This window comes from Cygnus olor, chromosome Z (genome assembly GCF_009769625.2).
Source record: "Cygnus olor isolate bCygOlo1 chromosome Z, bCygOlo1.pri.v2, whole genome shotgun sequence".
Taxonomy (NCBI): Eukaryota; Metazoa; Chordata; class Aves; order Anseriformes; family Anatidae; genus Cygnus; species Cygnus olor.
In genome coordinates this window covers 1,592,970-1,614,699 of record NC_049198.1, presented here as the reverse complement: position 1 = coordinate 1,614,699, position 21,730 = coordinate 1,592,970, and the positions used below count along the sequence as shown (strand labels likewise).

Below are 21,730 nucleotides of genomic sequence, written 5' to 3'. Positions count from 1 at the left end.
GGGGTGGGTTTCACGTCTTCTGTTCCTATTTATTTTTTAGGGTGGGTTTGCTGCAGTAAAGGCAGGCTGGAGGCAGCAGAGGGAAGCTGTGGGTTGCAGCCCGGGTTGGGGATATCCCTCAGACCCTTGCTGTGACGGATGCTGCCAGGCAGCTGTCCCGCCAGCCCTCTTCTGAGCTTAATGAGATTTTAGAATTAGCTGCGAATCGGGATTAATTGCGGGAAGCCAATCCCGTGGACACCCCGAGAGCATTTCCTTACAGACACAAGAGAATTAGGTTGGCTCGGTCAAATGCAGGGGCCTCTAATCCTAAGACTAGTTAGAAGCTTATGAATAAGTCGTGTTCCTAAAGTCCTGGAAGTCCTTTAGGACAAGGAGAGACTTTCTTTGGCTGCACCGAGCACTGCTTGCCCCCGCGCAGCAATGCAACCGCTGGTGCTCTTTGCAGCATTTCACAGGGTCATTTCGGAAAAAACCTTACATGGCTCTTCCTCAGAATTACAGAGACATATTTATATATATATATATACACACCTATATATACATGATTTATATATATATATATTTAATTACAAATTTTTTAAAAAACACCAAAAACCTGCTGGGTTGGTGTGCTTTCCTCCCCTTGGTGCGCTTTGCCCACAGCACCTTCTTGTCCCTCCCGGCGTTTTCTCATTTCCTATTTATTTCGAAAGATGTTATCTAAGCCTCTCATTGAATTTATTGCTAATTACATTTTGAGAAAGTAAAACTGTGTTAACGTAACCAAATTCGATGAAGTCTGACAGGCATGTTGCTTCTGAGAAGCCCTGATTTAATCACCCCAGCCAGCAATTTGCCCGGCGCACAGTCAGTTAGCTGGTATTATTCGCTAGAGAATACCCTTGAAAAAGAAAACACTCATTAATTGCTTTTGCCCGAGCTCGATATTTTATGGTTTCGCATCTAAACTCTGGAAGTCGGGATGGTTTGAGTGACTGGCAGTTCAAAAATGCTTCAGATAAGAAAAAACTGGCACGGAAATAGAGGCAGAAAATCATATTTAATTTTAGGGAGGTTCCATGCCAAATATAATTTTGCACATTTCCCTGCTCCCCAAACCTCTGAAGGTCTTTTAGCCACTCACATAGGGAAATAAGAGCATATGGAAGGAGTTCAGCCTAGGCGATGTGTCCGGTCACATAACCAGCTGCTGAGCATTTATTGCAAACACCTATTTCATTAGGGCAAGGATCTTTTCCTCCGCCGATACACGACAAAATGAGCCACGAGAAATTTTGGAAGGGCTTGTAAAAGTTTACCGAGTTGGGATCCAGCTGTAGTCTGGCATAAACCCGGAAGTAATTCATTCCGGGACACACTTGGTTCAAGATGGGAGATAATTTGGGTGTCTGTCTGCCTTCGATTTCCGACGGCTTGTAACGAGCCGTGAGATTTTTGCAGCATTGGCAGAGTTTTTTTAATTGGGTTTTATTTTTATTGTATTATTTAGTATACAAAAAAATATGATGGCAAATGCTTGTGCTTTCCTCATTTTCTTTAGCATTTCTTACCATCATATTTTAATTGCTTTTTATGCAGAGGGATACGTTGGCAATATGTTCTTTTACCATCTGCAGCTATATTGGCCCGGTGCCATTTGTGAACGAAAATTTCCCTTCTGCAGCTTGGCAGCGGGGTGTAGAGATTTATGCGATTTTTGACATTTTCCATGATTTTATTTTATTTTTTTTTATCGCTGTTAAGAAGAATGCATGCAAATGAAAAAAAAAAAGAAAAAGAAAAAAAAAAAGCAGGAGTGTTCCTCCAGGGATGGACACATATCCATGGATCGGGGTTTCCATTTCTCAGTGCTTGGGGTCACAGAAGGTACAAAAAGGTACGTTTTCATCGGTGTGAAAACTGTAGTTTCACTGCACGGGGTTACACAGCCCTCTGGCTGGTGGTTGCGTCCACCAGCAGTGGGCAGGTTTTGAAAAATGGGTCTTCTGCCTTCACAGAGAGTTGTCCCTCTCTGCTTTATACCTTGATTTTTCATTTATGAGCTAAGCAAGTTAAGGAGTGTTTGATATTCAGCAACATTTTAGTGCGTTGCATAAAAGAAATACACAAACGCGTCCTGTTCTGTAACAATTTAGAGTAGAAAAGCAAAAAGGCAGTCGAAAACAAACACAAGAAGCGAGTCAAAAGGCGGTGCAAAGATGGAAAGATTGGAGATTGATGCAGGGCAGCCCTCATATCTGGAAAAAAGCTGTTCCAAAGCAGGGACAGCATGCAGCAGCCTGCTTTGTGTCACACCTCCCATGGTTTTCCCTAGGATTTCCCATTCCTTGGGGCTCTTGTGGCCTGGGGAAGTCACCCCAGCATCTCTCTGCTGGGCTGTAGGGTGCATATCAGCACGGCCATGGCTCTGCTCCCCTTCTGCTGCACGGGCAGCATCGCAGCCCCATTAACTCCGTATTGATTTTGCCTTCCGGGAGCAGGAGAGCTGTAATTACAGCGAGTTTCGATGCAGAGGTGCAGGTCCTCTGTCCCCGCACATTCTGCATGGTTTATGTCTCTATTCCAGCCCATTTACTCTCCCAGATTCTGCTCCCGTGATTACAAGTTACGGCTTTGTTCTGCTGGTACAGGAGAAAACACCAGGAGAAAATATTCCCTTATTCACCCTTGGTTACAAGCGTGTCTGTAATGAATGGTGTGCGTTCCCGGGCTGCTAGCTGGGGTCAGTGCTGACCTGGCTCAGCTGCTGCGATTAATTTAAGAGTGATGATGATAGCCACTGCCTTGGACCGGGGTGAAGGAGGCATGTTGCCCCTCTGTCCCTTAAAATAATGTCTCTCTCCCCATAAGCTCAATAATTCTGTTGATTTTTCAGCATAGACCAGAAGGCCAGAAACAAACCAGCAGCGTCTTGCAGAGTACCTACTCAGGACAGTTAATGAAATAACATTTCTCGTACTCAAATAATTGCAAAGAATTAGGTAGCATCAATAGAAATAGTACCCTGTCGGTTTATTGTCCTTAGGTATTTTCTCTGTAGCATTTTAATTGGTAGAATTCAATATATTTTTTTTTTTCATATCGACCTTTTAAAGAAGAAAATCATCAGAAAAAAAAAAAAAAACTAGGAATAAACGTGGAAGGGGGATCTTTATTTGTTCTTTCGGTGATGAAGTTACACACTCGGCTGTGCCAGAGTACAAGGGACTTGTAGCTGAGGTTAACTGCTTGAACGTAAGAGGGTTGTTTCGGCGGTCATGGTGAATCAGCAAATAATTTCTGGGTCAAGGTTTGCCCTACGAAATGACTGAAATTAGAGCTGGAAGGAGTTGTTGTGTCCTCTGGTGCCACTCGGCTGATGTACCGCTGTTCCCAGCAGCCAGTTTTATGGGTTTGGGTTGGTGTTTGCTTCTCCCCTAACGCTCCCCCCGCTGCCCCCGGGTACTTGTAAAGTGTTTAAGTGGAGGTGTTTTCCCACCGCATCAGCCGGGGGATTGCTCGAGTGTCCCTGTCACACAACTCACTGGTATCACTATCCGTCTTTCCCGAAACACCCTAAATTTTCCCTTTCTTAATGTTATTCCGCTGCTTCTCGTTATGCCCCTGGGTGCCATCGCGAGCGCTGCCTTGCCATTGACATTTACAGTTGTGTACACTTTATGCTCTTCTCTTCTTCCCAGTACTCGTGTGCAGAGCTCCCTGAGGGACAGATTTTCGTTAGACTGGGCATGCAAAATAAAAGTTACATCACTGCACTTGCTGTTGTTATTACCTGCATTAATGTGAACTCCAGATGTGTACAAACACAGGCCCAAGACCTTACCGTGCTACACACCGTGACAACACACCAATATAACAGCGATCACAAGGATTTCTGGCACTTCTTACTACCTTTTTGTGTGGTTTTGTGTTAAGATATTTACAAACAAACGTATTTTACCTCACTGATAATTATAGCCGTAGCTATTCCCTGTGTCCTGCCTGATTTAGTACTTCTCATCCTTTTCTTATCTTGAATAATAGACAATATTATACACTGTCTTCTGTTCTGCAGCTCAGTAAATAGTGTTGCCAGTGCTTGAACTTTACTTAGTGTCTCCGGTGAGCGAGCAGGTTGGTCACGGAGATGGATTTGCTGATTGTCTTGCACAGCACGTCGCCTGCCGCTGCTGCACGGTCAGCACTGCACAGCCCGGGGCCGGTGGCAGACGTGAGCAGGGAAAAGGAACACGACAGGACACGTCCAACATCCTGGTAAAAGAAATGGCTGTTTTGATGCCAGAGAATCCCTGAAAACACCTATTTCTTACCGAAACCATCCTACACGCTGGCGATGAAAGGAGTGTTGTCACATCTGTATTGCCTGGCAAATTCAGTGCCATGAAAATTAAGATATTTCCATTCGTCCTTGGCAACATTTCAAGAGAGGATGCACCTCCGTTAGAGGTGCTTGAACCTCGAGGAGGTCTGTTTCATCTGGAGAAGGCTCCTTTGTGTTCCAGTCACAGAAATAATTGTTCTGAAGTAAGGAAAAGCCAGCACCTCATGCTGGGTCTCCATGAGCCCTGCTCCTCCAGACACATTTTGGCCTGGCTGAGAGCTTCCACTGCCTCTGTAAAAGCTGATTTCTGCTTGAATGCCACTAGAATAAAGACCTGAAAGGCCTCTCAGGTAAATTTATCCAGAAACAAGGTTCATATTAGGAACTTCCTGCAGCTTTCTTCCAGAAGATTATAGGGGGAAAGTGAGAAATGAAACTTTATTTCCTACTCTTGAAGTTCTGGAACATAGAGGCAGGATTCACGACATTCATTTTGAAGAGGAAAATCAGCTTTCTGCTAAAACCGAGAGTTTGGTGGGTGGGTGGATGGGTGGATAGGTGTCTGCAACCCAAGCTGTCAGGCCTTAATTTCCCTGAGAGACGATGTGAGAGAATACAAAGACCAGTCACAATACCACCATCTAAATTTTATGAACTTACTGACATCTGAATTTATACTTTTATTCTAAGGAAATACCTTGTGGTGTGGTGTCAAACTGGGATTCACATTTTCTGCACGGAGTGAACTTTCTAAAGCCATCGAGTTTTTCATTCGGCCTAGTATTTAAGAGGCTAAGTGCTCGGTAGGAAAGCTCCTAAGGGATGGAGACAGTTCGTCTGTCAAAAGGTGGCATAACTAATGGCATTTATTGAAAGAGTTAACTAGTGGAAAAATTTTTTATGGTTCAATTCAAGTGGCCCCAGTGTCTTCTGAATAAGTCCCAGAGTGTCAGGAATGGGAGGGAAATTGCAGACAGGGAAAAAAAACAGTTATCCCGTGAAGTTAGTGACTGCATTTTCACTGTCCTGTAAAAGATTTCAAGTATTTCGAGCACCGTATTGCTTTGAATGTTGTATTGGTAGCTGAGAAAAAGCAGCAGGAGTAAGGATTTGGAACCCGGAGTAGTTTATGCTTGCATGCAGCCCAAGTGATCGTACGTCTTCATCACAGCCTGCGGTTAGAGTTCATTAGAGCAAAACCGAAGCAATTTGGATGTCTGGGTGTTTTTATCAAGTCCCTGTGCTCCATGGGGTGGATGGGGATTTCCTTCAGTTTCATCCTTCTGTTCAAGGGTGATTTTAAGTGAGAATGAGCCGTATTCAGGAATATGGCATATATGGCTATGGTCACTCTGGAGCTGTAAATGCTGAAGTCTTTCCTTCCTCCCCATCACGGGATCTGTGCAGAAAGAATGGTTCAGTAGCAGCATTCATTGGATTTTTTAAAATTAAATAAAATCTGCTTACATCTTTTATCCATAAATAGAAAGAAATGTAATTGTTAGTGGAATAATACCCTATATGACCCTAGTTATAAGGATCAGCTGTTTGTTGTTTTTCTCTTTCCTTCAAAAATAAAGGCGAACATTTCTCTGGTCTTAGGATCCCTGTGAAACGGCAGTGAATGGGCAGGCTGTGTGGATCACCTTTGGAAAAAAAAAAAAAGGGCAATTACCCTTTATGGACACTTCTTTGAGTAATTTCCACTAGAAATGCATTTTTTTTTTTGGAGACAAAATATAAAAGGATAGAATCCATTAGCGAACAGTCGGTCTCAGCAGAAATGTCATTCTCAGGACAGGCTTCAGCTGGGATGGGAAGTTGGAAGGAAAAGATATTACTGCTTCTCTTATTGATGCTTTGGGGCCAGATCCAGTCAGAGGCAGTGACTTTGGTTTGACTGCAGAGCTAGCCCCAGGCGGGACGAAAACAGTCAGCAGAGCAGAACCTGAGTCCTTCATGAAAAGGAGCAAAATAGAGAGGAAAATGGGATGCAAGGGGACGAAAGGGACTAGGTTAGATGATCTTAGAGGTCTTTACAACCTGAATGATGCTGTGGTTCCACAAAATCTGTTAGGAGAGGCACTTTGAAAACTGTGGAGGGCCGTAAAGAGTCAGGCCCGAAGGCCTAGAAAATTTGGCCTGGGTGTTGAAGGCAGCCAGGGCACAGACTTCTTGCATCCCCCAAAGCCACCGTGGGTGTCTCATGAAGGTTTAAAAACCTTCATGAAAAAAAATTTCTAAAGTGCTAATAAAGGTGCTGAGCTGGAAGCCCCTTGCTGGTGGTGCCACGTTTTGGGTGCCCGTGGTGGGGGTCCTGCCCCCGGCACCCTCCCAGCCCCTTCTCCATCACGGAGCCCTCCCCATGGCAGAGGCTTGGCCTGACGTGCTGCGGGGCCCTATACAACTGCTAAAGAATTGGAAAATAAAACACAGCCGTTTCCAGGAGTTTTCTTATCAGGTTTGTACTCCTGCAGCAGCTGCTTTTGGCGTGCTGGCAGCACGAAGGTACCTGAAGACAGCTGTAAATTTGCTCTTCCTTCCTCGAGGTCTTTCTGCGCAGCCAGAACGGTTGGAAGATTTCTCAGTCTAAATGAAAATCAGGACCTGAGGTTTATTTCTTTTTTCATTTAACGATTTTTTATGACTTTTTGTCTTAATTATATACAACCTAAGGGTTTCCTTGCTTTTCTGTGTGTTTTTTTTTCCTTATTCCTTGTTGAAAACATGTATGAAGCAGTGAGAACAATGTTTCTTGTTAATTTGTGTTGCAGAATCAATACAAAGGGAAGCCATAAAAGATTTTTTATAAAATGTTATAAACATAGCCTTGCCTAATGGGATTGGTGTCTAAGGGGGTGGTGTTTGGAAACAAAAACATAAAACCAAAATTGGCTCCCTAAACCCCACATTTGGATCCCATAGCTCTCCCGAAGCCAAAAAATATGTGCTCCCATCTTAAAAATCCCCAGGACAGTCTCTAGAGAATAAACCAATTATAAAACAGCCTATTTCTGGGCTTAAACTGCATGATATTTATGGAATCATTCATGCCAGAATTAGCTTTGCTTCAGAATTTTGAAGGTAGCCTCAACTCCCGGCGTGCCCTTTTAATGCATAATTAACTCTTTTCACAAGCTTAATGTTATCTTTCACAGCGAATTCAGAAAGAGTCTGATGAAAATCTGTATTTATGCTCAAGTAATATTCTTCAGATTATTTTGGTGGATCTCTTTTTTTTTTTTTTTTTTTTAAACTAGGTGGCACTGGGAGAGAATTAATTTATATATATGTTTTTTTTTCCGTTCACTGAGGTTGTCGTGACATTATCTGAGGCTTGTCAGGAATTGATTTGTCCCCTGCCCTCTAAGTAATCTTTTGAGATGTTGATGTACACCCCTGCATCAATATACAAGTTTAGCATTGAAGAGTTCAGCATGGAAGAGTAAATGCGGGTGGTTTTAGGACTACTTATACAATTTATGGGCCTAATCCAGCATCCACTGAAACCAAAAGAGAAAATATCTTCTTGACTTTAGGGAGCTTTGGATCAGGAGATGCAGAGCAGAATGCTATCTAGTGTTTATTAACCGTGGTGTTTCTTCAGATGCTGAAGAAAAATGCGATATGTAAAATTTGATACCTATATAAAGCCACTTTTTCGAAGCAGCAGTAGTCTGCAGAAGTCCTAAAATGGAAAAATACACAGCTCAGTATTTATTTAGTATGTTATCATTTGAATAATGAATCCAAATGATGCTGGGTATCTCCCACATCGGCTGGAGGAAGAGGAGGCTCTGTCATCATCTGCAGCAACAGCTGAAGCACTTGGATTCACTAAATCTGAACTGCGTGGTAAGCGCTGTTTGGGCAACTAAATATCTCCAAATCAGTTCGCATACTTTGTACTGATTGATTAAACTCTTTCCTATATTTTTGTGTACACTCTCATATACTTACTTCTGATCTTTGCTGTGAATGTTTAGTCGCCCACGTTCCTTCTTCATTGCATCCCTCGGTAATATTTCATTTACATGTAGCAATACCCAGCACTTGCTTCTTTCATCCAAGTGAGGTGTTGAAATAGAGTTCACAGAGCATTCAGCAGGAGAAGCAGCATTCTTTGGCGTGGGGCATATACTGCACATGAGAGGATTCAACCCTTCTGGTACATACTTTGCATGCCACTGCGCCTTCCTCATGCAGGTGAGGAACAACGAGGAGGTGAAATACAGCTCCAGGTTCTGCCATTTGGACATCTCTGCACTTGAGACAGGTTTGCCAGTTGATGAGGCCATTAAATCTGTTGAAAGCCACGCTTGTAAAGTCCTCTATTAAGCCCCAACTGCTCTTGTTGTGTCTCTGTGGGTTCATCTGGGGGGTACGAATGACTTCACCTGCATGGCAAGACTGAGCTATGCAATTCAGTGATGTTGGCAGGATATTTGGACAACATTTTATGTTGACTGTTTATCTTGCTTCGTAGCTTGTTTTCCCAGCTGATAAAAACAGCTGACCGAAATACTTATTTATGTCATAATAATGACAGCCTGGAATTTCTAAGAGTTGATATCTGGTGTAATTTACTCAGGCTGGAAAACCTCCGAGCCTGTTTTTCCATGAGTAAAGGTTTCTAATTTTTTTAATGGTTGCTTTCTTCATCCTATAAGCTTGTGACAAAGAAAATTGAAGCAAATGAGCGATGTAATGTGATATTATGAAGCGAAATTTTCCTCTTATCTCTTGGATGGTACACAAGCAGTCATGTACTACTTGCAAATAAAATGATACGGTAAAGAAAAGAAAAAAAAAAAGAAACCAGCATGTTTGCTCACCAGAGCACACTAGCATCAAACGTGATCTTTATTACTTGTGACTGCAATACCTGCTGCTTTCCTCTGTCTTCTACTAAAACTACTAGGGGTCAAAATATACACACGCTGGTCCTCCATCTTAGCAAGCGCTGAGGAAAACCGCATAGGATGAGATGTGGTGGTAATGTTTATGGGGCTGCTGCCAGGGCTTTCCACCTTCCAGATCCTAAATGGCATCCGTAAAGGTATGGTGAGGCTTCCTGCAGGATTTCCTCCCTGAAAGGCGAATGTTACGGCAGTCTGCTGTAATAAAACACACTGGCTTTGAAACCAGTCGCTTAATTTACTTAGGGAGCAAGTGTGTTGTGCACGGCACCATAATGTTACTTGGGAAATTTTGGAAACTTTGAATTTTTGTTCAATTTGTTCTCCCTCCAGGGCATAAATAGTGTGCCCGTGATAATGAGAGCAGACAGGACTCATATACATCACTGTCTGCATAATTCTTACACTGCAGCTTTTTCTTTGAAAGTACATGCCCGTAAGGGTCCAAACTGCCAGAAGTGCTACCTCTGCTATTCTGAGCTATTTCTTTAGCGATCTGCCCAGCTGGGATAGCTAATTTTGATCGTCAGGTGGGAATCCACCCCATTGTTAGTGGAACAGGTTATTTTCTGAAATTTCTGTTTACAATGTGCTGTATTTATTAGCTACTCACAGAGTAGCAACGGGGTGCTAGGCTGCTGGGTCACTGGATGCATCTCTTTGCTGTGCTTCAGCACAGCCTGACCTGGCTTCGGCCAGGCCCATAGCTGGGATTATTTCTCATTTTTCTCGACAACTCTATTGTACCTTCCTTTATTGGTAACGCTACGATATTAAATCTCCTGAAAGCAAAATAACTTTTTTAATGTAGTGGCACTGGGTGGCAGGGCTGTAGTCGAAGTTCAGCTGCTTGCTCATTCTGGCTGTGTTGTGCACGTCTCCCTCTTCCTTGGAAATCCGATAAAGCCTCCAAAATGTACCTCAATAAACCATTTTTTTGTGTGTTAAACTGAACAGAACCGTCCCATCTCTCAAGGTCAGGCAGAACCAGATTTCCCCTGTATCCCATTCAAACAAGAATTAACTTGGAGGGGTCGTACAGCCCATAATATGCAGGGTAGGGGCAGAGGGGCTGCCTGCTGTGGTCTGCAGGGAGATAAGAAAAAAAGCGGCCAGAGGGCGTATAAGCATATATATATATATATAAGCTGAATAAGTATATTATATATATATATATATATATAATAAGAATAACTGCATGGGGGTGGGACCAGCTGACCTCCAGAGGTCCCTTCCAACCTAAACCACTCTACGATTCATTGACATTTCGGTTGCTTTCCACTCTATTGGAAAGTATTTTGGTATTTACGTCTCTTCCAACATGGCTCGGATTCAATCCAGATTAATGGAGCGCCTGGCGCTGATCTGGATCCGTACCACCTAAATTTAGGCACTTGATTTACTCATGGAAATGTATTACCCTGCTCGTGCTAGCGATGAGGGGCAGGCACCTCCTGAAGGGAGCTTCAGAGAGATGAGATGTCCTTCTCTGACCACGTACTGGGATGCTTCAGTTTTATACATACATTAACCAGGATGAACCCAGCTCTGAGTGTCCAGCAGCAGATTTATAGCAAAGTTAAACTTCTTTGCTCTAGTAGTAAACAACAGTTGGGGCTGGACTAGATCCAGTGTCCTTCACTGTAGAGGAATATCCTTCTGCGGTCCTTTATATCACCGAACAGGAGGTCTTCCAAACAAGCTCTTCAAGCCGAACAGATTTGCCTTAAGCTTGTAACTGCCCTGTATCTTTTCTGGGTGTGCAGAGAGCTCGGCAAATCTGAGTGAATTCTGCAAATTCGGTCTGACTTTTGGAGGGAGAAAAATTGTACTAAAAGTAACCCACCAGCAGCTGTGATGGTGGTTGAAAATGGCCTGTGGTGGGTCACTTAAGCCAAGTGCTCGTTAGAAGACCTACGTCTTTGCAGGGAAAGCGTGACATGAAAAGTTGTGTGTTCGGTGGACGGTGACGTGTCAGTCTGTGCTCGTATCAGCAGAGGAGGCTGGGCTTGCACAGTGCAGACAGAAACCAGCTGAAGGAGCGTGACGTGTAGGCACCAGAAAGTTCAGAGTGCCTGCAGAGACCCCGGGGAAACCCAGCTGGTCACTGGCATGATTCTGTGCAAATTCTGGACTGGTTTATTGAAACGTTGCTCTCCGGTGGCATGTATGGCTTTTTGCCATTAACATATTGTACTTTCAAGCATCAGAGTATGGATTCCATACATATAAATATATGTACCTATAGCTATAATTGCTTTATTTTAGGGGTTGTTTCTCCTAAGTTCAAAAAAATACCCCACATTGAAGAAGAGAGATGTTAACTCCTTTTCTAGAGCTAGAAAATAGAAAACACGTTTTTACATCTGAGTCAATGTTTTCTGGAGCCCATCTCAGCGTTATTGAATGTCCACAGGGAAAGAAGAGTCTTTAATTAAACAGATGCCGATGGGTGCAAAATTTAAAGGCTTATGCTCCTATTAATCCTAAAAATCAATGTAGTGTGTTAGGTTGTCTAGTGACTTCTAGTCATTTACCTTTCCCAGATAAATTTGGTGTGTCTGTGTCCCGTGATAATTACAGGGACCTCCAGTGCTTCAAATTCTAAAAGAAAACATAATTAAGCTAAAAATGTAGAAGCAAAAACAGAAATAATTACTGGAGATTATGTATTTTCACAGCTGGCTGGAGCTGGAGGTGTTTAAGGCAAGATGTGCTACCTGGACAACCTTTGTATTTCAGCCAGCGTTTTAGAGAATTGGAAAGCCGAGAGCACAATCAGAATCCATGAATATGAGAAGCCCTGGGGTATGAAACGTGGAGGAATTAAGCAGTGGGCAGGCTTAAAAATGCTAAGATAATAAATGTAGGCTGAGGAATGGGACCCTGGAGCAGGATTGCCCTTGGCATCTGGGACAGATGAAGGGTTCTGATTTACCCGAGGGAAAATGTCAGAGCGCCTTCGTTTCTCGTGAAATGCCAGATTTTACATTCTCGTTTTGAAGCTGCCGGAGACATGAACCATGAGAATTGCCCCTCTGTTTAGATAACTTTGCTGTACATGGGAGAAGCCCCCTGCTCCTGGGCCGTGCTCGGTACAGGACCGCAGTGCGAGGGGCCTCACCGCCACCCTACCCAGGACATGGGATTGAGTCCCGTGGGACGCCTCCTGGCCTCAAGATACTGAATAAAGAAGTAAATATTCTCTTGTAGATGTCACAGCACGTAAGTGCGGCACGCGGGAGGTGGGAGTAGAGACTTGTGAGCTGACAATTTGTTTTGACAAGTATTTGATGGAATTTGAAAGCGTACCTGAGGGTCGTGGCACTCCATTTTGGTTTTCAATTACGTCTTGCTATCACCAGCACTCCTCGGCCAGTTCTTTGATAACTAACTTGCGAATAAGGACAGAACTGTTCCTTACCATTACATTTGAACTTTTTCCAGTGACTTAATCGGATCCAAGGTCAGAACATATTCGTATTTCGGGTCTTCTGATGAAAAGGCAGTGATAAAATTCACGGCTGCATGATCATTAAAATGCAGTTCCACGAAAACCCATTTGATTAGCATTCAGGGCCAAACCTTAGTGACAGGAGATATGTTTGTATAATCAAAAGGAAAAGTAACACTTCTCTGTGAATAAGTGGATGTAACAAAGCTTTGAGATACTTCAAAGCGCCATTTTTCAATAGAGCGCGCACAAAAAAATGCACGCAACTCGGGGATGTTGTCAAAGAAATTTAAGAAAGAGAGTTTTGTCAGCAAAATTTACGAAGGAGATTCTTGAGGTGTGCTTTTTGACGCTTAAAAGAGAAGAAAGCAACTAAGCGCCACACGGACATGTAGCAATGTCCCTTCCTGTACCTGCTTTCTGCATCTCTTCAGAAGGGGCTTCTCTTCTGCTGGATACAGACTCATAGACCACTCGGGGTGCCCCTGGTCCCCCCCAGCCCCATCAGGACCCCCCCAGGCAGGGTGCCCAGCCCCAGGCCCAGGCTGGAGACGTCCCCAAGGAGCCCCCAGCCCCTCTCTGGGCAGCCTGGGCTGCCCCACAGAGGAGTGCGGCCTGGCGGGCAGGGGGAGCAAAATAGCACCGTGTGTTGAGGGAATGAAGCTGAACTTCTTTCCCTGGAGCTCCTATTTATGCCACAGCTTATCTGTAACCTGTTTTTAAATGAGTGAGTGAGGTGTGCTCTGGATCCTGGAGGGTGTTGCTGGTGTTTAAGGTGCTCCTGTGCGGAGCAGGCCGCAGCCGGGGAGGTGACAGGGGCGGCTGAAACAGCCGGCTTCCAAGAGGTGAGGAGTAGGGACAAGGAATATTTGTATCACAAAGCCATCCCTCCAGAGGTATCTTTGATACCTCCTGTGGTATCTTGCACTATTTCTGAGGTTACCTCACATCCTTGCTTTAGTTTCCACCTCTAAGATAAGAATGGTACTGCTCACAAACGTAAGGAGATGGAACATCTCATCTATTAAGTCACGTTTGTAAATAACTATTACTAAGCTCTGAAATTCAGCTGTTTATAAATATAAGGAAAAAATGGTCCTTCAGAACCAACATGAAGAAAAATAACTTCTTGCAAAGCAGTGAGGATCTTCCCCACCGTCCTCTGTCCAAGTCACACATAAGAGAGAAGAAATAATGCAGAAGTGAAGACAAGGTTTTGTTATAGCCCATTACTCAAGTCCTGCTTTCTCTGACCTCTGTCACCCTTTAGTACGTCTATAATTCCCATGAAAACCAACTGGAAGTAGCAGTGTTCTTCAAGGAGAGTGCTGGTGTGCAGATGTAGCATCCAAAAAGCTATGTGGTCCTGGGGAAGGTCCTGGCAGTGGTGGTGGACAGGTGTCTGCAGGGACACTAGCACCAAATGACTGTGTGCACGCCGTGGTCAGGCCTCTTGGGATGTCTCACTGTAACTTTAATTAGGAATCAATCCGTCTGAGCACCGGTTATGAAATGTGCAATCCACACTATTACTCTTCAGACACAAAAACTGCCAACCCCAGAAATATTTGGCATTTCGTCTTTCCTTTTGTGGGTATTTCCATATCTTATTGTTTCCCCGGCCTTTTAAATGGGATTATTTGTCATCATCTTCCGTCTTTGAGCAGTTCAACGGGAGCTTTGTGCCCATTTGTAGCATTTACCTCTTTGTAGCTGTTTGCTCACAGTGCTGTCCAAATCCCTTTCCAGCCCTCTCTCAGTGCTCTTACCTGGGCATGGGGAGCTGTTCCAATGCACCAGGCACGCTGAGTAGCAGCAGGTGGGTCTTTTTAGAAACTCACTCTGCTATATACCCAAAATAGCGTATTTTATCTGACTGACTTAGCCCTTTAAATCTGAGCATTTCTGCTGGGGAATTACCTGTATGGTTTTTACATAAGGGGCCCAGGAGACACCCTCCAGGTTAATAGTACATCATGAGAAGCAGGTATAGTGTGCACTCCCATGCCACCTTACTGCAGTAACCTGCGTATACATTAAGACTCGTGCACCTCTACTGCAGTTACAATTTTGGTATTATTATTATGAAAATGTTGGAACTGCAAAAAGGTGATTATAAGAGGCTTCATAAAAAAAAAACTACAGAAAATCAGAGTTAAAGCTTAGAGAGAATCTGGTGCTCCAGTCGTGGGCACAGGACCTCTGCTGGGCATTTTAACTCCCAATTGTGCATGCCTGAAGCCAGCTGCACTTTTGGTGCCTTTTCAGCCCTGAGATCACCTGCAGGAAGGTATTCCCCCGGAATAAGAGGGAGCTGGCTGCATTTGAGTGATTTGCAGGCACAGATCTATCAGCACAAGGCAGTAAGGGAGCTTGCATTAACATTATTTAAAATGGAATTTTTTTAAATATTCTGGAGATTTTGATTTTAATCTGAATCTTAATAGCCTAATTAATTTGAAATTATTGTGCCCTTTGCTTTATAAACTCTTAATCATGAGGCTCTCAGGCAGATAAGTAATCAGCATCAGTATAATCAGTAATTAAAGTGATAGCCAACTACAGGTGCTGCTAAGTGCTAATCAATTAAATGCATTTGTAATTGAAAACCTGATTGAAGTATTGATAGTTGCTTTGATCCCTAGACCTGTAAAGTTCCAGTTGGTTTTCTTGCAGCTGACTGCAACCCTTTGCAAGTTTCCAATGTTTAGCAGATGTTGGGAAGGAGGAAGATGAATTTTACTGCGATATTCAACATTCCCCATGCCTAGCTGCAAACAGTGCAACAGCTCCGAAGTGGTTTTATCAGCTGAGCAAATGTATGACAGGTTCTTGTAAATAACCGTGTCATCGGCACAAGAGTGAGTTAAAAGAAATGTATTGCTACAGCTCTGAAAACATACTAGATGGATTTTCCTATTGCAGGTTTTCTTTTTTTTTCTTCCTTAATGAAAGCCTAGTAGTCTGACTCCGAATGAGAAGCCAAAGCTTTGAAAATCTTCACGAGTATAATGTTCTTTACAAATAAAGAGCATTTCAAGTAAGTGGCATCTCGTAGTTTCTTCAGAGGGTTTTGTTTTCAAACATACGTACAAAGTTCTTCCAAGCTGGTTTGAATTTTCAAATGAAATGTCAAAACGGGCCTACAATGCCTTAAATAGAAAAAGTTATCACCCTTTTCTGCTTAGTTAATACAAGGAGAAACTGAAAGCCAGATTCCACTGTCCTAATTTTGGCTTCTAGAAGTGAGATGCCCATGGTTAGGCCAGCTCTCCTGTGCCATAGGGAGAAAATGAACAATCCCCTCGCCGGGCACCGGGTTTGTTTGCTTTGGGTGTTCCTTTTTCTCACCATCAGCTGGTGGGTTAAGTCAATTAATTCTGCTACCTGAGAGGAATCTCACTAATTTTTAAATACTGAAATTATTTTAAATGGGAAAATTATTGGTCTGAGCAATCCCTGTTAATGAAAAGAAAAATTTTGCCCTGTTTAGTGTTTAGAATCATGGAATGGGTTGGGTTGGAAGGGACCTTCAAGATCATCTAATTCCAACCCCTGCCATGGGCAGGGACACCTCCCACTAAATCAGGTTGCTCAAAGCCCCATCCAGCCTGGCCTTGAACACCTCCAGGGATGGGGCATCCACAACTTCTCTGGGCAATCAGCTCCAGTGCCTCACCACCCTCTGAGTAAAGAATTTATTCCTTATATCTAATCTAAACCTCCCCTCTTTTAGTTTAAACCCGTTCCCCCTTGCCCTATCACTGCATCCCCTAACAAAAAGTCCCTCCCAGCTTTCCTGCAGCCCCCTTTAGGTACTGGCAGGCTGCTGTAGGGTCTCCCCGGAGCCTTCTCTTCTCCAGGCTGAACACCCCATTTGGAACCCAAACCCAGTTTGGCATTCCACATGTCACTCGCATAAAAAGTGCACGGTTGCACTGTACATGATTATTTTTAAATATATAGAACAAAATCTTGGAAGCTGTTTTGCCTTAGAAGTTTCTACACTTGAAGAGAGAGTTAAAATTCTGGTTTTTTGTTTTTTTTTTTTTTTTTTCATTATTTGTTGTCAAAGCTCACCATTTTCTGTTTGTTTTGTTCCTTTGCCATCGTAAGCCTCTGCCCAAGGTGTCTGATTTTTCTAAGCATTGTATTTGGTTATGTTTCATCCTCTCTTTCTTTTCAAGTTAGCAAAGACACACGGAGGCATTTTTTATCCTTAATTTTCTTTCACCAGTATATCTTCTTTGCTATCACCTTTTTTCTTTCCTTTTTTTTAAAATTTTTATTTTTTTTAAAGACGGTGGCAATCAAGTGGTTTTAAGTATTTGATCATGCAGTTTTAATAAAATACCTCTTTGGAGACGTAGCTCAGAAGAGAAATACCCAGAGAAGACGATACTGGCTGGAAAGGTCTTCATACCTTAGCAGTCCCAGCTTTTTTTCTCATTATCTTCTCTTGGGAAGGAGAGTGGTTTTATGAAACACCATGGTTGGGAACTTTACAACTGCTCGTAGCCAAGGCAACCACCAACAGCTTCAATGTGTATTTGTAAATTAATTTGCAGCTCCTGGCTTGGTTGAAAGGTGAGAGCCCTCACCTGTGAGAGGTGGAGGAGCGAGGATGCCCGGGGCACCGGGATGGATGCGGTGGGGTGGGAGAAACACAGCTCCCACCTTCAGCCCCTTCTCCTCTTCCTCGTGCATGTGGCAGGGGAAGGGGATGTGCTGAAGAGGGGGGTCATTTCCAATCTCCTACCTACTCCCAGCAGCTGTTTCTGAGCCTGGCCAAGTCCAGGGCTGCGCCCGAAGGTGTGGGATCAAAGGCAAGGATTCACGCTGCTGGGAAGTGGTGCAGCAAAGGGCTTAAAAGAGCTGAACTGGTTGGAAAAGAAAAAAAAAAAGTATCCAAACTTCATCCTTTCTGCTCCTCGGCTTGCAAACCGTCATGTGAAAAACCCTGTTGTCTTTGCCCACCGGTGTCTTCAGATGTTTCTAGCAGGACTTTGGGAGTTCATGGTGCACGCTGTGAAGGGCTCTTCTTCTTCTTCCCTTGCCCGCAGCCTCCCGTGGTTTTTGGACAGCACTTCTGGGTCCCACACAGGTCTAAGCTAACGTCTCCCCAGCTGGGAGCAAACTCGATGTTCTGTGCCTGAATCGCACTGTATGCACACATTTCGTTGCATTAAAAGATGAGGATCAAAATGCCGGCGGCAAAAAAAAACAGATCTTAGTTTGTTCTCCTGTAGCAATAACAATAATGCCTTTCAAATTAAGATACCCTCATTTCATTAAAGACATCATACGGGATCTCTGTAGGCTCCATAGGTCTGACTTGTAAATGGTTTTGACTGTCCAGATAAAGATAATCAGCTCCCATGCCACGTGCATGGTATATGATAAATATTTCCCGGGAATTCGTCTTCTCTTTCAAGAGAGAGCTCACACCTAGCAAAGTGGCAGTACGTTAAGCACCCTTTACTTCACCTCAGGATGCTTCATTTCTTGCTGAAATCTGTTATTTTGCAGTTATGCCAGGCTTAGCTCGTCTTATTGCACAAATGAGACATCGATTTCCATGTTTGCGCAAAGCCCGAAGCGCTAGCCTTGCTCTAAGGCACTCCGGAGGATTTGATGTGTTTTATTTAAATCCGGTCTTCTTTAAGTCCCTTCGTGAGTCCTGTCTGTCTTTCAAAACATACCCGATTTGGGAGATAACGCTTGGTTTCTGTGAGTTGTTCAGGTCGGTTTTGATTCCAGAGAGCTCTGCAAAATCTCCGGACACGTTACGGAGGTGACCGAAGGTAATTCCTAGTTTCCATGTAGAAGCAATGCGAAGGCAGTTCTCCAAGAAGAGGACACAACTGGCTCCCAACTCTGCCGCCTTGCTCAGGAAATTCATTTCAAATCCCAGCTCGTGCACGGGTCATACTTAGACTGAAAAATGGGCTATTTGTTGCTGGCCGTACGTGGAGACTAATAACCCATTCTGTTGTTGCATGAAATCATCGAGTTACTCCTTTTTGATTTTTTTCCAGCTTTTTACGATGAGGTGTATTCTGGATGCTTAATCTGCATACATTCACAACAGTCCCTCTTACTCTAAACGAGCATTTACGTCCAGAGGTTTATTGACTAAAATAGACAAAGGGTCTTTGCACATCCAGAAACGTTGATTTGATAAGATTAATGAGATTCCTGATGCTCCACATTTCTGAGCAATGTAGAGATAATACTTCAGCTTTTTCTTATTCTGGTTTGGTTTCTAAGTAGATAATCGTGAAAACGTGGAAATGAAAATACCCTGGGTTTTTGGGAGCTGCAGGAAAGATTTTAAAGGTTCAGCTCGGGTTTGGCTAGATCCGTTGCGCCGATATCTATTCTCTCTGAAAAGGTTTATCAGGTACAGTTGATCGGGGAAGGCTCAACTGAAAGCTGTGTGGTCTGCAGCCTCCAAAGGACCATCTGCAGAGGGATCCCGATGGAATAGGAAGGAAATATTTCCTTTCTGTGAGTCGCCTCTTGGCTAAAGTGGGAAGGATTAGAGCACTAGCCATTCCTGCTCTTTCCTAAGCAGAAGAAAGAACAAGGAGCCCGGCAGCACGTTAGTCATCGATTTCCCCGGATCAAAGGGGCACATGTTAAGCACTATTGATAAAAACCATCGCCGTGGTGTCCATGGAGACCAGGTTGAGGTGAAGTGAACTGTTGCTGTTGCAGTGACAGCTTTGGGTGGATCTGTAAAGAACTCGCTTTTTTCCTCTGATCAGAAGGGAGATCTTATTTATTCTGCCTTGAGCGCACGATCAAACCCATTGCTTCTGCGAGGGCTGCCATGGAGGGAGAGGAGGCAATCGCTGCTGACTTTAGGGCAGAAAGAAGGATATTTGGGGGCTCAAAAAACTGCTCAGCACTCGCAGGTATTGTGGCTCCAAGTGCTTGCATGCTTGGGCCGAAACTCTTGTTTTTCCTATTTTTAACCAAATTGCAGTGCCAAGTTCAGGCTAGCACTAAGACTCGATATTTAAATAATGAAATTAATTATTTGTGGAGGCAACCTGACAAAAAATTGCTCTGAGTTATCTGTCACTGCAGCTTGAAAATCAAAGCAGGGGGCGTTTTTGAAAGCTACCCAGCTTTGTGCACGCTTCTTGCTCTGCTCCCCTTCTGGAAAATGACGTCTCAGCATCCAGAGCCCGGTGTCCCACCAGGTCTGACCCTTCCCAGGACAAACCGCTTGCTTAAACCTCCTTTCTCCTCTTGGTTCATTCTTCTGGGGCTTTAGATTCAGTGTTCAAGTGTTGTTACATTTGCAAGTAACTCTATTTCCAAAAGAGCCCTTCCTCTGAACGAGCATAACCAACAGGATTGCTGCCTCTCCTGGAGGGCAACAAATTGTCCTCGGGCCTCCTAGCTGTCCTAGCTCACATGCAGTTCAGAAGTTAGCAATATTTGAAATAAATTGACAACACGGAGGCTGTGGTTTGTCACAGCAAAGATCCAGAAATCCTCACCCAAAATTCCAGCTCATCGGGAGGTCGCCCAAACTAAAGGATTTCTTTCAAACTCACCTGTTTTTTATCACATGATTCAGTTCTAATTTTTTTATAAGCAGTACGCTTGGGTAAAAGTTGGTGTTGCTGCATTTTCCAAGCTGAGACCAATGTGATTCGTCCCTTCTAGTAGGATTTTTCAATCTACAAATCATTCCTGCAACCTGCATGAGCTGTGCAGAAGGTCCCTGAAGGCATTTCTGCCCCTCCACTTCTTGATTCTTCTCCACATATACTTTTTATCATCTCCAACTTTTCAGGGTACTCCAGGTACAAGGGTAAATAACTCTATGGGGGTTCTGCTTTCATTCTTCCATGAGGCGGTACGTTGCCCTCCTTTCTGATTGTTCATCCTGGTTTTAGGTTGTTGCTGTAGGATGGGGACCGAGAAGAGCTTTTCGTGTTGCTCTTAGAAGGGTCAGCTGTATGGAATTTCTCCTCCTCCTCTGAGAAAATACCCAGATGCTCTGCTTGCTGGGAAATGGGGCAAAATGTCTTCTCCTTGGAGCTGTACACAGATGCTGAGGTCCCGATGGGCACGATGAGAAAGTGGCTCAGTGTCGTGCAGAAATGGGGAGACCTGGGAGCGCACCGGTAGCACACAACGAGTTACCCAAAGACGTCCTCGGAGCTGTCAGCAAAAATGTTTTAAAGACGCTCTCAGAGTGTTTGCGTTTGCATTCCCCCATAAATGTTTTATATGTGGGCAATTTCAATATGCAAAGTGACCAAATCTGTTTTGAAAACAATCACTCTCACAATTGAAAAATGGAGTTTGTTCTGCCCTAATGTAAGAACCCCAGCATTAATTCACTCCGCGCTGAAAACCCAAGGTATTGATTTTGAAATGTATAATTGATTGTAACCATAAATCAGGGGGCAATATATGTGCAACATTGATTTTTTTCTATTGCAATAATTAATTTGATATGCGCTATAACATATTTATGCAGGGCCTAAGCAACTCAATAATGGTAATAAATCGTATTTGGTCAAAAACTATCCACTGTGATGTGGTCAGCTTTTCTCTTTGTCTAAAAACCCATAATGCAGTGCTGTAAGAGCCAGTGCAGAGATAATTCTGTGGCCTTGCTCCATGAGAAACCCTTCACACCGTGAAGACCTTATATCCTGTTGGGTGAAACCCTCAAAGGACCGGAGACTTGCAAGGAACTGCTGGTGCCCGGATTGTTTTAGGAGAACAAAGGTTGATGTACAGTATCAGCTCTCTTATCAGTCCAGCCCAGTAAATTGAGTGCTTCTCCTGGGCAAACTGATAGAAGCTCTAATAAAGAAGAGAACGAATAGACACACGGATGGATGTGATATGATGGAGGGGAATCAATACGGCTTTTGTGGAGGGAAGTCCTGCTTCGCTTCCCTATTAAAGTCCTTGAAGGAATCACGGAGCACGTGGGCAGGGAGATCCGGTTGATACCATTCTCTTGGATTTCCTAAAGGCTTTCGATAAGGTCCCTCA

At 43.7% G+C, this 21,730-nt stretch overlaps 1 protein-coding gene across 10 annotated transcripts in view; it reads left to right on the top strand.

Annotated features, from left to right (window-relative positions):
• The window catches only part of DCC (DCC netrin 1 receptor), a 423,032-nt gene that overhangs the window by 316,246 nt on the left and 85,056 nt on the right, over window positions 1-21,730 (top strand). The gene's annotated exons all lie outside the window — the stretch shown is intronic.